This window comes from Bison bison, unplaced genomic scaffold (assembly GCF_000754665.1).
Source record: "Bison bison bison isolate TAMUID 2011002044 unplaced genomic scaffold, Bison_UMD1.0 scf7180017864284, whole genome shotgun sequence".
NCBI classification, from domain to species: Eukaryota; Metazoa; Chordata; class Mammalia; order Artiodactyla; family Bovidae; genus Bison; species Bison bison.
Window position 1 is genome coordinate 249,283 of NW_011494856.1, and position 13,449 is coordinate 262,731.

General features: G+C 39.8%; 1 protein-coding gene across 2 annotated transcripts in view; it reads right to left on the bottom strand.

Annotated features, from left to right (window-relative positions):
• Window positions 1-13,449, bottom strand: part of STIM1 (stromal interaction molecule 1) — a 206,220-nt gene that overhangs the window by 40,904 nt on the left and 151,867 nt on the right. The gene's annotated exons all lie outside the window — the stretch shown is intronic.

Here is a 13,449-nt window from a genome sequence, read left to right on the forward strand (position 1 = left end):
TGGAAGGACTGATGCTGAAGCTGAAGCTCCAATACTTTGGCCACCTGATATGAAGAACTGACTCATTGGAAAAGACCCTGATGCTGGGAAACACTGAAGGCTGGAGGAGAAGGGGACGACAGAGGATAAGATGGTTGGATGGCATCATCAACTCAATGGACATGAGTCTGACCAAGCTCCAGGAGCTGGTGATGGACAGGGAAGCCTGGCATGGTGCAGTCAATGGGGTCGCAGAGAGTCAGACACGACTGAGCAACTGAACTGAACTGAATTGATAGAGAATGGATTTTTTTCTTGTACTATCCTGGTGTATCTGGGATAAAATAATCCTGAATTACTATATCATGACTTCCCTGGTGGCTCAGATGGTAAAAGCATCTGCCTATGATGCGAGAGACCCAGGTTCGATCCCTGGGTTGGGAAGATCCCCTGGAGAAGGAAATGGCAATCCACTCCAGTATTCTTGCCTGGAAAATCCCACGGACAGAGGAGCCTGGCAGGCTATAGTCCATGGGGTCACAAAGAGTCGGACATGACTGAGCAACTTCACTTCACTTCACTTCATATTATATTATATATTTTTATAATAATAATAAAATGATACTAATAGAATCCATCATTTACATAGCACTTACTTTATAACAGGAACTGTGCTAAGTACTTTACATATATTAGCTCACTAATCTTTTTGACAACCATGTAAAGGATATATACCACTTTATCCCTATTTTACAGATGAAGAAACTGAGGCACAAAAAGGTTATGTAACTTTCCCAAAATTATCCAGCCAGGAACTGGTAAATATTGAACTCAAGCAGTCTGGCTTCATGACTTTCCCTGGCCATTATGTCATAAACATCATATGTATATAACATTCTTTAATTTATATAAGAATATACATAGAGATTATTTATACACACACACACACACACACACACACACACATTCTCCCTGACACTGCAGGAAAGCTTCATACAAATCTGAGCCAAGAGATGGATCCAGATGACATCACTTAAGTTCTGAATGAGATCATACCTATAGATAGCCCTATTCATATATTTTTCAGTTCTGTGCAAAAAATAAATTTCCCCTTTTGCTTATATCAGGTTGAAAAGATTTTCTCTCACAACAGGAGTCAATTCTACCTGAAACAATTACTGAATGATCATTCATAATATTGCAAATCACATCATTACCATATGTGGACCACTGTACCTAATCATTTCCTCATTATAAGACTATGACTTTTTTAAAATGGAAACTATAAAAATAATAGTTTAAAAATATTTTAATAGTTGTGTGGTATTTAGCCACAGAGATAACAAATTTATCTCCATGTTTTGTCAAGAATCAACAATAAAGGAATAGAAGGGGACTTAATGTGCAAGGAATATGTTCAAGCCAAGAAAAGGTCAAGTGAAATCATGATGCATCATATAAAACAAAGTTTCATAGGAGCTTGAATAGAGAAAAATAGTGGGAGGACTGAGTCACCATATAGCACCCAGTAATACACCCATGCTGAACTTAAAGAACCTTGGGTGGGAGCAGTCGGGTTTCGGCAAAAATATATCATTTTATCGGATTTGAAATGTGCTTTTATTTAAAGTATCAGTGTGTTTTTGTTTGTTTATATTTGTACACAAATTTTATATAGCAACTTAAACTTTATTTTATGTTTGTACATATTTGAATGCTATTAAATAAAACCAGCTTTGCAGGCCCAAGATAAATGATTTGCCTTAAAAGGAATTTGTACATTCCTCAAGTTTGAAAACTACTGCTGTGAGCAGCAAGAAGCCAAAAAAGTTTTGAAGCAGAATGAAATGGTGAGATTTATTACCATCCTCTTTTAAGATCTATATCTTTCCCCAAAACTGTCCTGCATGAGAAGGCTTTCTAATTTCCCCTAATGGTCAGGAGAAATTGAAGGCAGGGACCATGTCCTTTTCTGTTTTGCTCACCTTCTTTGTCTCTAAAATAGTGTTTTTTATACAGTGGCATCAATAAGAATTTACTCAAAAAATAACTATCCTAAATGAGGCGTTCCAGAAATGTTCTGAATGTGTGCCACCAAACAGCAACAACAATCTTCCCAGACAAATATACAGCCCAGGTGGAGGTTAACTTCTGAAACACGTGACCAAAAATCAGCATTCCTCTGATTGTTGTTGTTCAGTCACTCAGTCATGTCAGACTCTTTGTGACCCCATGGACTGCAGCGTTCCAGGCTTCCCTGTCCTTCACTGTCTCCCAGAGTTTGTTCAAACTCATGTCTACTGAGTCAGTGATGCTACTGGTATTCCTCTGGTAGGCACACCTCAGATCTTAGGTTGCTTCTGCCACTCTATTTAAACTAGAGAAGTTACAAGTCTGGGCCCTGTCCCTTTATCCTTCTCCTCCCCCACAGTGGAGCCCAGCACATGGTATAAAGCAGACACTCAGAAAGAACAAAACAGTGGAAGACAAAAGTACTCTAATCTCTCTATGTCCCCCCAAAACCGCTGGGGCTCAGGAGAAAAGTTCTAAAGCCAAGAGACTTTGGAGGTAGCTTAGACCATTCACAGAGGCACAGGAAAGGTTCTGCGAGAGGAAATGAGGCAGATCTAGCGCATTCAACTGCATCCTAGAAAACAAGGTCCTGGAGGCTTAGGTGGAGACTGCTTAGTCATCGCCTGGTTGAATTTCTAATTTCCAGACTAGAATACACTGGAGGGAAGAGAGAGATTAATTTCCAAGAGATATGCTCAAATCATAGGGCTTAGGAAAGGAGGGATGACAGAACAGGCATTAAAGATGTGCTGAGGAAAGTACAACGGATTGGCCTTTTATTCCTGAAAATGAATATATCTCCACATACATTGTAAACATGATCACTTGCTATCATCCAGAGTGTTAGGTAATGAAGACCTAGCAGAGTGGCACAAGATGTGAGGTGGACAGACAAGTGTCAACCTGCAAAGTGCAGGGAACACATTCCTGCCTGTATTGTCAAAGGAGCTCGGCCTCACCCAGCATGACGTATGGAGTAGAAAGGCCACTTCATGTCTTGTTGCTTGAAAGGTCCACAGCCAGAAGTGCCACAAGAGTCTTTTGTCTACAGGGAAGACACCCTGATACAGGCCTGAGCATAGACCCTTGGCAGGCAGGAACTCCTCTGCTTGTGCCCTACGCTGCAGTGGAGACAAGCAGGAGTCAGTCTAGGCTAGGGTTTCTTAGTCTCTGCAGCACTGACCTTTTGGACAGGTTAATTCTTTGTTGTAGGGGGCTGCCCTATGCACTGTACAACACTTAACAACCCTGGCATCTACCGACCAGATGCCAGTAGTATGCTGCCAATCATAACAATCAAAACTGTCTCGAGATACTGCCAAATGTACTCTGGGGAACAAAACTGCCCCCGGCTGAGAACCACTGCTCTTAACACATGGCAGAAGGTCTATAAGGAGACCTCCAATGAGGATAGTCAGTCTCTACAGAGCTAAGCTTTGTGGAAAAGGACAAAGACTCCAACATATTAGGACAAACCTCAAGGCAGTCGTTTTTTGGGCTATGCGTCCATATATTATTCTGTTATCCGGCAGATGCCCTACCTAAGTAAGGCTTGCCAGTAAGGTGTTGCCCACTCGGAATCACTGCAATCTGAACAAAGTAAGCCAGAGTGAGCTGTGTCCTTGTCAGACAGCAGCCCTGAGTCCCAGCATGATATCCCACCATTTAGTCAAGGCGGGGTGCCAGGACCTTGTTCCTAAGGTTCAAGTGCCTAAAAGCTAAAAATCTTGTTCTGTTTTCTCATTCCAAAAGAGAAAATGGGAAGAATGCCTGGCCCAAAGTGAGGAAGAAGGCAACACCAAGTACAGAGAGCTGTGGCTGTCAGTAAGGGGAGACAGAATTTGGCCAGGAGAGCTTAGTACCGAGAGAGATGCCAAGTGATTCACATGACCAAATCCCAGGAGGACATGCAAGCAAGAGACAGTCTTCTAAAGTCATGATTCTCTCATCCCCTTAAGCCTCTGTCCATTTGGCTCCTAAAGACATCAAAGACTACATCTCTGGGCAAAATGACAAACAATATTACACAAAATCGGAGAAGGCCAACCCCTGGAGTTTTCAGCAACACATAGTCCTTCATAAAAGAGATGCACAAGGTGACTAACTTTGTAGTCTCCAACATTTTTAATGACATAATCTGCATGTAAAAAAATTCAAGCACACATTACCATATATGAATATATATTTATAAATTAGATATATATACTGACGCTGCTGCTGCTAAGTCACTTCAGTCATGTCCGACTCTGTGTGACCCCATAGACAGAAGCCCACTAGGCTCCCCCGTCCCTGGGATTCTCCAGGCAAGAACACTGGAGTGGGTTGTCATGTCCTTCTCCAATACTAACATTAGGTATATTGTAAAAATATATAAAACTTAAAGAATGAGACGGAGAAGGCAATGGCACCCCATTCCAGTACTCTCGCCTGGAAAATCCATGGACAGAGGAGCCTGGTAGGCTGCAGTCCATGGGGTCGCTAAGAGTCGGACACAACTGAGCGACTTCACTTTCACTTTTCACTTTCATGCATTGGAGAAGGAAATGGCAACCCACTCCAGTGTTCTTGCCTGGAGAATCCCAGGGACGGGGAGCCTGGTGGGCTGCCATCTATGGGGTCGCACAGAGTCGGACATGACTGAAGCGACTTAGCAGCAGTAGCAGCAGCAAAGAATGAGATAAAAATAAATGTAATATAAATACACACTATTATATTCTCCTGTTGACCCCAGTTGATTGTCTTGTGCAGCTGGAAACCACTGGCCTTTGAGCCATGTAGATGCTTGAGAGAAGGGCATTTCAAGCAGATGGAAGAGTAAGTATTACTCCCTAGCACATGAGCTATAGCAACACCTCCAGGGATATACCAGAACAGATCTCTGGCCTTGGCCAATCCTTTTTCTTGTCAGAGAAAGAATAAGCAGTAAGAAATGGGCTCCTAAATCATAATGTTTTTTCCCCTGATGGACCAGTGGTGCCTCCAGATAGAGCCCCCGCTCACCTTTGTAGTTTCCAACTCACAGCCCAGAGCTATGTCTGGCAGAAGAGTTACCAGTACCTTCTCTGCCTCTCTTTCACACAACTGTTAGTCACTTACTTAGCTACTCAGTTAGCCTTTGGTCAGTCTTTTGTCAACCTTTTGGTCACCTCTAGCACCATGGTTAAGGATTTGGACTCTGGAACCAAGTGATTTGGATTGAATTTGAGATCTGCTACTGACTAGATGTAAGGTCATGAACAAGTTACTTTTTTCAACCTCATTCTGTCACCTATAAAATGGTGAGAATCAGAGTTCCTACATCATAAGAATGTAGTGAAGATATGAGAAGTTCCTAGCATACAGTAAGTGCTAAAAAAAAAATTAGCTATTATTATCACCATTCATTCACTCACTAAGCTTTCACTGGCTTCTACTCTAATAGATCCCTGGTTGGTTACAAGATACAGAGGTCAGTCTGAATGATCTCCATCATCAAGGACTCTTTTCTAGAGAAGGAGACGTACAGGAAATTAAATGAATATAATACAATGTGACAAGCGCTAGGTAAAAGCAATGTATGGGATGATGTGGGAGCACAAAGGAAGGAGTGACTGCCAGAGTGAGTCAGAAAAGGCATCACAAAGCCTAGATTCTTATCTGGCTACTCAGGAGACAGCATTCCAAGACACCTACAGAATCTCATCAAAGGGGCCCTCCCTAAAGACAGTTTGTAGCCTAGACTTGTGATTTTTCTCTAAGTGGTTTCCTTCTGGCTCTCACTAGCAGTTTGCCATCTGAGCCTAGAATGAGGCAGATACCATGTTAGTTTTCCAACATGGAATCAATACCAAGCCTTAAACCATTATTGCAAAAAGAACCTGGCCCTTTCACCTAGGACTCATGTGATAGACCCACTAGGCCCCTGGCAAAAATCAGCTCTGCCAGTGTTCAAAAGAACATACTAGTGAACACCATCCCATAGGAAGCTACTTGGCTAGCAGAGACCAGATTAGAGAAAGACTAGCAGCATGGCTGCAGAATATTAAGAGAACCTAAAGTTTGGAATGTTAAATGAGTCAAATAACTTGTATAAGATCACACAAAGGCAGACTCCTGTCTTCTACATCCCTGCTCTGGGCCAGCTCCCACACTGTGAGTTAAAATATGGAATCATATCTTTAGGGAATGGAATCATATAGGGACTTCCCTGGTGGTCCAATGGTTAACAATCTGCTTTGGAATGCAGGGCATTCAGGTTCCATCCCTGGTTGGGGAAGTAAGATCCCACATGCCACAGAACAACTAAGCCTGCACACCGCAACTACTGAGCCCATGTGCCACAACTAGAGAATCCGTGCACCACAACTAAACACCTCACATGGCACAACGAACTCCTGCGTGTCATGACAAAGACCCAAAGCAGCCAAATACATTTTTCTAAAAAATATGGAATCATGTAAGATAATGCCCTCAAGCATTTTTGTGGGGAAATAAAAAGGCAGGTAGCCAAGAACTTCCAGATGTACAAGTTGGATTTAGAAAAGGCAGAAGGACCAGAGATCAAATTGCCAACATCCATTGGATCATAGAAAAAGAAAGACAATTCCAGAAAAATATCTACTTTTGTGCTTCATTGACTACGCTAAAATCTTTGATTGTGTCAATCACAACAAACTGTGGGAAATTCTTAAAGAGATGGGAATACCAGACCACCTCACCTTCCTCTTGAGAAACCTGTATGCAGGTCAAGAAGCAACAGTTAGAACTAGACATGGATCAACAGATTGGCTCCAAATTGGGAAAGGAGTATGTCAAGCCTGTATATTGTTACCCTATTTATTTCACTTATATGGAGAGTACATTATGTGAAATGCCAGGCTGGATGAAGCTCAAGCTGGAGTCAAGCTTTCCGGGAGAAATATCAATAACCACATATATGCAGATGACACCACTCTAAAGGCAGAAAGTGAACAGGAACTAAATAGCCTCTTGATAAAGGTGAAAGAGGAGAGTGAAAAAACTGGTTTAAAACTCAACATTCAAAAAACTAAGATCACGGCATCTGGTCCCATCATTTCTTGGCAAATAAATGAGGAAAAAATTGAAACAGTGACAGACTTTATTTTCTTGGGCTCCAAAATCACTGTGGGCAGTGACTGCAGCCATGAAATTAAAAGACTTGCTCCTTGCTCTTGCTCCTTGGAAGAAAAGCTATGACAAACCTAGACAGTGTATTAAAAACCAGAGACATCACTTTGCCGACAAAGGTCTGTGTAGCCAAAGCTATGGTTTTTCTAGTAGTTGTGTACGGATATGGAAGTTGGACCATAAAGAAGCATACTTTCAAACTGTGGTGCTGGAGAAGACTCTTGAGAGTCCCTTGAACTGCAAGGAGATCAAACCAGTCAGTTCTAAAGGAAATCAGTCCTGAATATTCATTGGAAGGACTGATGCTAAAGTTGAAGCTCCAACACATTAAATACTTTGGCCACCTGATGCAAAGAGCTGACTCACTGGAAAAGACTCTGATGCTGGGAAAGATTGAGGGCAGGAGGAGAAGGGTGCAACAGAGGATGAGAAGGATGGATGGTATCATCGATTCAATGGACATGAGTTTGAGCAAACTCCAGGAGTTAGTGATGAACAGGGAAGCCTGATATGCTGCAGTCCATGGGGTTGCAAAGAGTCAGACATGACTGAGCTACTGAACAACAAATTAAAGAAATTGATACTGTAAAAAAGAAAACAGAAAACCTTCCCACAAGGAAAACACCAAGCTTAAATTGCTTTACTGGTGAATTCTACCAAATATTCAAGGAAAAATACACCAATTCTGCATGAAGTCTTCTGAAAATTGATGAATACTTCCCAACTCATTTTATGAGGCCAGCATTATCCTGATAAAACAAGAAAAGAAAATGACAAACCAATATCCCTAAACCCCTAACAAAGGTCCACAAGTTTGAAACAAAGTTTTAGCAAATATGAAATATTAGCTTTTAATAGTGACAATCTGTTAAAAAAAAAAAATACAAAATTGCCATGCTGTATGCCTGAAACTAATAAAATACTGTAAATCAACTATATCTCAATTTAAACATTTTAATAGAAAAATAAAAATAATAAAATTTTAACAAGTAAAATCCAACCATATATTTAGAAAATGACCAAGTGGGGTTCATCCCAAGAATACAACTAGTTTAACATGGAAAAATCAGTCAATATAATTTATCATATTAGCAAACAAAAGCAGAAAAACCAGGCAATCAACTCTGAAACTCACTGGATAAAATCCAACATCCAGGACTTCCTTGGTGGCTCAGTGGTAAAGAATTTGCCTGCCAATGTAGGAGACGAGTGTTCCACCCCTGATTCAGGAATATTTCACATGCTGCGGGGCAACGAAGCCCATGCGCCACAGCTACTGAGCCTGTGCTCTAGAGCCTGGGAGCCACAACTTCTGAAGCCCTCGAGCCCTAGAGCCGTGCTCCTCAACAAGAGAGTCCATCGCAGTGAGACGCCCACGAACCATAACTAGGCAGTAGCGCCCACTCACAACTAGAGAAAAGCCTGTTCAGCAACCAAGACCCAGAACAGCCAAAAATAAAATAAAGAAAATTTAAAAAGAAAATCCAACATCCATTCCTGATCAAAGTTCTCAGCAAACTAGGAATAGAAGGTAGCTTCCTTGATCTGACGAAAGGTTTTTATAGAAAACAAACAAAAACAACCAACCAACCAACCAAAGAGTAATAGCTAATGTTATATTTGAGGGCTTCCCTTGTAGCTCAGTTGGTAAAGTATCTGCCTGCAATGCAGGAGACCCACGTTCAATTCTTGGGTCGGGAAGATCCCCTGGAAAAGGAAATGGCAACCCACTTCAGTATTCTTGCCTGGAGAATCCCATGGACAGAGGAGCCTGGCAGGCTACAGTCCATGGGGTCGCAAGAGTTGGACACACCATTATATTTAATGTTATATTTAACGGTGAAAGACTAAATGATTTCCCTTTAATATCAGAAACAAGATGAAGATGCCTGCTCTTACTGCTTCTCTTCAATACAGTACTGGAGATACTAACCAGGGCAATCAGAAAAGAAAAATATTTCTTAAAGGCATCCAGGTTGGAAAAGAAAAAAATTAAACTTTCTTTACTAGCAGACACAACTGTCTAATTTGAAAATCTGATGGTATCCTACTAGTAAGTGAGTTTAACAAGATTGCAGAGTACAAGATCAATATATAAAATCAATTATGTTTTTCTTATAAAGCAATAATCAAAAATTAAATTAACATCACTTAATAGTAAAATTTGGGGTGGTCAAGTGGCACAGTGGTAGAGAATCTGCTGCCAGTGAAGGAGACACAAGAGACAGGGATTTGATCCCTGGGTTGGGAAGATCCCCTGGAGTAGGAAATGGCAACCCATTCCAGTATTCTTGCCTGGAAAATTTCATGGACAGAGGAGTCTGGGAAGCTACAGTCTAAGGGTTCACAAAGAGTCAGACATGACTGAGTGACTGAGCATACACACACACAATAGTAAAATTTACATGATGTATATTTTACCACAATTTAAAAACTACTACTCACAATACAGTCAAAACCTGTGAAATACTTATAAATAAATCCAACAAAAGATATGAAAGATTTGTATCCTGAAAACTGATCCTGAGAGGGACTTCCCTGGTGGTCTAGTGGCTAAGATTCCGAGCTCCCAATATAGGGGGCCCAGATTCAACTCTTGGTCAGGGAACTAGATCCTATACGCCACAACTAAGACCCGACACAACCAAATAAATTAATAAATTAATTTTAAAAAACATGCTGAGAGAAAATGTACCTCCTAAACAAATGTAGCAATATACTCTGTCCATAGGTCAGAAAACTAAATCTTGTTAAGATGTCAGCTCTTACACACTGATCTACAGATAAAATCCCATAGGGATTTTTTTTTTTTTTTTAGAAATTGACAAGCTGAATTGAGGACAAACAGCCAAAACAATTTTGAAAAAGAAAAACAAAGCTGGAGGGCTAACACTATCTGACTGAAAGAATTACTATAAGACTATTGTAACAAAAATACCATGGTACTGACACAAAGACAAATAGATGAGTAGACAGAACAGAGTCCATAAGTAAACCCACAGTTATATGGACAACTGATTTTTTACAAAAAGTGCAAGGCAACGCAGTGGAGAAAAGACAGAATTTTCAACAAATGGTTCTAGAACAACTGGGACATCCATAAGCACAAAAATAACTAAAATCCATACTTAACACCATATACAAAAATGAATACAAAACAGATCATAAGTCTAAATGTAAAACCTAAAACTATAAAACTTCTAGAAAGAAATACAGTAGAAAATGCTTGCACAAGTGTGGGTTAAGCAAAAATTTCTTACAAATGACACCAAAAGCATGATCCATAAAAGAACTAACTGATAAACTTAAGTTCAGAAAAAAGGTAAAACTTTCTGCTCTTTAAAAGATACTGTTAAGAGGATGATAAGACAAACCATAGACTGGAGAAAATCTTTACAAAGCATACATCTTATAAAGGCTTTTTTTTTTCCATAAAGAATTTATATCCAGAATATATAAAGGACTCTTAAACTTCAACAATAAAAAAAATTAAAAAAAACCCACAAGCCAATTAAAACATAGACATACAATTTGGACAGATAATTCACCAAAGAAGATATGTGAATGGCACATGAAAAAGATGCCCAATATCAATAATCATCAGGAAAATGCAAAATAAAATCACTATGAAACAACACTATACTGTTAGAATAGCTAAAATTTAAAAGACTGACCAGGAACTTCCCTGGTGGTCCAGAGGCTAAGACTCCGAGCTCTTATGGTAGGGGGCCCAGGGTTCGATCCCTGGTCAAGGAACTAGATCCCACATGCCACAACTAAGAGTTCGCTACAACTAGAGATCCCATGTGTCGCAACTAAGACCCAGCACAGCCAAAAAAATAAATATTAAAAAAAAAAAAGAAAAAAGAAAGACTGATCATACCAAGTGCTAGCAAGGATGTGGAAGAACTGCAAGTCATACACTACTGGTGAGAATGTATAATGATACAACTACTTTGAAGACAATCTGACAGTTTTTTAAAAATATATACCTACCAAATGATCTAGCCATTTCACTCCTAGATACTTACCTAAGAGAAAAGAAAATATATGTCCACAGAAAAACTTGTATGTGAATGGTCATAGAAGCTTTATTTATAAGAACCGAAAACTGGATATAACTCAAATGTCTGTCAGTAGGTGAATGGATAAATAAATTGTGGTATATTTAGAGAATGGACTGTTATACTATTAAGCAATAAAAATAAATAAAATATTTATATATGCAACAACATGAATGAATCTCAAAACAACTACGCTAAGTGAAAGAAGTACATATTTAAATACCTATTATATGACTCCATGTATGGAAAATTCTATAAAATGCAAGCCTATAGTGACTGAAAGAAGATCAGTAGTTGTCTGAGAGGTAGGAAGGGAAAGATCACAAAGGACTGTGAGAAAAATTGTAGGGGTGATAAATATATTCACTATCTTGATTGTGGTGATGGTTTCACAGTTGTATACATGTGTCAAAACTTGGAAAACCGTACACTTTAACTATATTTTATTGTCAATTACAACTCAATAAATCTCCTTTAGAAGAGGTAGTTGAGTGAAAACAGTATCATAGGAAATGCACATAAAATATATTAAAGAGGTAGAATCCTCTGGACTTGGGAACAGAAACAGGTGAGAGATGCTCAGTTTCCTTTATTAAATGGGGATGCAAGTAGGACATTTTTACCCTCAAGTGGCTATTAATATAAATAGAAAATGACTGTGGTTTGTTCAATTTTTTTTTTAGATAACAAAATACAACCAGCATTGATGCAATGATTTTAACACTTATCACAGTCATTTTACATTTATACCTGAAAGAATGTAAGAGAAAGAAAAAGCCAAGTGTATCTTTTTTGCCCCCAAAATGTAGCAACAAACAACTAATGGTTGAGGAATTTAACTAAATGATTTGAAGATTCACTTAGCAAAGTAATTTTTAAATAGCTAAAAGAACAGAATAAATAGATCTCGTCGGGTTTATGTAAAAGCAAAAAAGGGGATGTCTGCTCTTTTATATTGATCTGACTTCTGAAATGGTTTATGCTAAATTCCAATGCCACCTGGTCCCCTGTGTTATGTCAACAGAGAGGCCAGTTCTGCTGAGTTTTCTTCCTGAAACCCTTCTGGTTCTCCAATATTGCTCTACAGCTCCTGTAAAAAATCCTGTCCTACGATGAACAGCACAGATAGAACAGGAGGACAGTCAGCTTATTTTCTTATTTCCAAAAGCCTAGTAGAAAACAAACATCCTCTCAAGACAAAGTTCTGAGTGATACTAAAATACCAAGTTCTTTTGCTTTTATCTGGAATCATATTCCTTAGAATCAAACTTGATAGTTAAGGTGCTTTTGATCCATAAAAATGGGTAAGAAATTATTACCAAATATGCTTTGTTCAACAGACAACATCTTTTTAAACCTCATGTTCAGGAAAGGGAGAAGAAACAGTAAAACAGCACAATTTGTTTAAAGAATGGAAGCCCCGCTTTAGAAAGTAATTCTCTTGGGTCAATGCCTCCCCTCACTACAAAGGTCATAGTTACTGTTTTCACTGGCTCAAACAAACAAACAATTCTATTTCTCAAAGATCCTACAAAATTCACTCAGCTTCTCTTCCATTAAAGAACTGCCACTCCCCTTACCTCAAGGATCTTAAAGGGATTCGGATTTACCGCACCCTCCAGCACCGCTCCCCCCCACACACATACTCTCTCACTATCACTATCATACGTAAGGCTGTGATCCAAACTGTGCCAATCTGATTCTCCCTCCACCATATCTGACTCTTGAACAAAGACACTTAGAGATGAAAAATGAATATAGCTGAGTCATATGAGAGTTACCAGTTCATTTCAGTTCAGTTCAGATCAGTCGCTCAATCGTGTCCGACTCTTTGCGACCCCATGAATCACAGCACGCCAGGCTTCCCTGTCCATCACCAATTCCCGGAGTTCACCCAGACTCACGTCCATCGAGTCAGTGATGCCATCCAGCCAGCTCATCCTCTGTCGTCCCCTTCTCCTCCTACCCCCAATCCCTCCCAGCATCAGGGTCTTTTCCAATGAGTCAACTCTTTGCACAAGGTGGCCAGAGTACTGGAGTTTCAGCTTTAGCATCATTCCTTCCAAAGAAATCCCAGGACTGATCTCCTTCAGAATGGACTGGTTGGATCTCCTTGCAGTCCAAGGGACTCTCAAGAGTCTTCTCCAGCACCACAATTCAAAAGCATCAATTCTTTGGCGCTCAGCTTTCTTCACAGTCCAACTCT